This window comes from Sorghum bicolor, chromosome 8, assembly GCF_000003195.3.
Source record: "Sorghum bicolor cultivar BTx623 chromosome 8, Sorghum_bicolor_NCBIv3, whole genome shotgun sequence".
In the NCBI taxonomy this organism is placed as follows: domain Eukaryota; kingdom Viridiplantae; phylum Streptophyta; class Magnoliopsida; order Poales; family Poaceae; genus Sorghum; species Sorghum bicolor.
The window spans coordinates 12459316-12459605 of record NC_012877.2 but is presented as its reverse complement, the minus strand read 5'-3'; positions in this window follow the sequence as shown (position 1 = coordinate 12459605).

The window sequence follows — 290 nt, the reverse complement described above, 5'->3', positions numbered from 1 at the left end:
GTTGAGAGCAGAGGCGAGGAGAGGGCAAATGGGGAGGGGAAGGAGGCGCGCGGCTCTGCCCACCTCTTATCCGAGCGCGAGGGGGAGAAGAGGGGATCATGGGCGCGGGGGGGGACGGCTCAGCGGTTGAAAGCAGAGAGAAGAGAGGGGAGAGAGCGGGCGGCAGTTGGAGAAGAGGAAGCTGACAGGCGGGCCCGGCCTGTCAGCGGGAGGGGGAAGAGAGAGGGGGGCGAAACCGGCCAGCTGACTGGACCTGGCCCTATAAGGGGAGCGCGGCGCGGGGGGGGGGG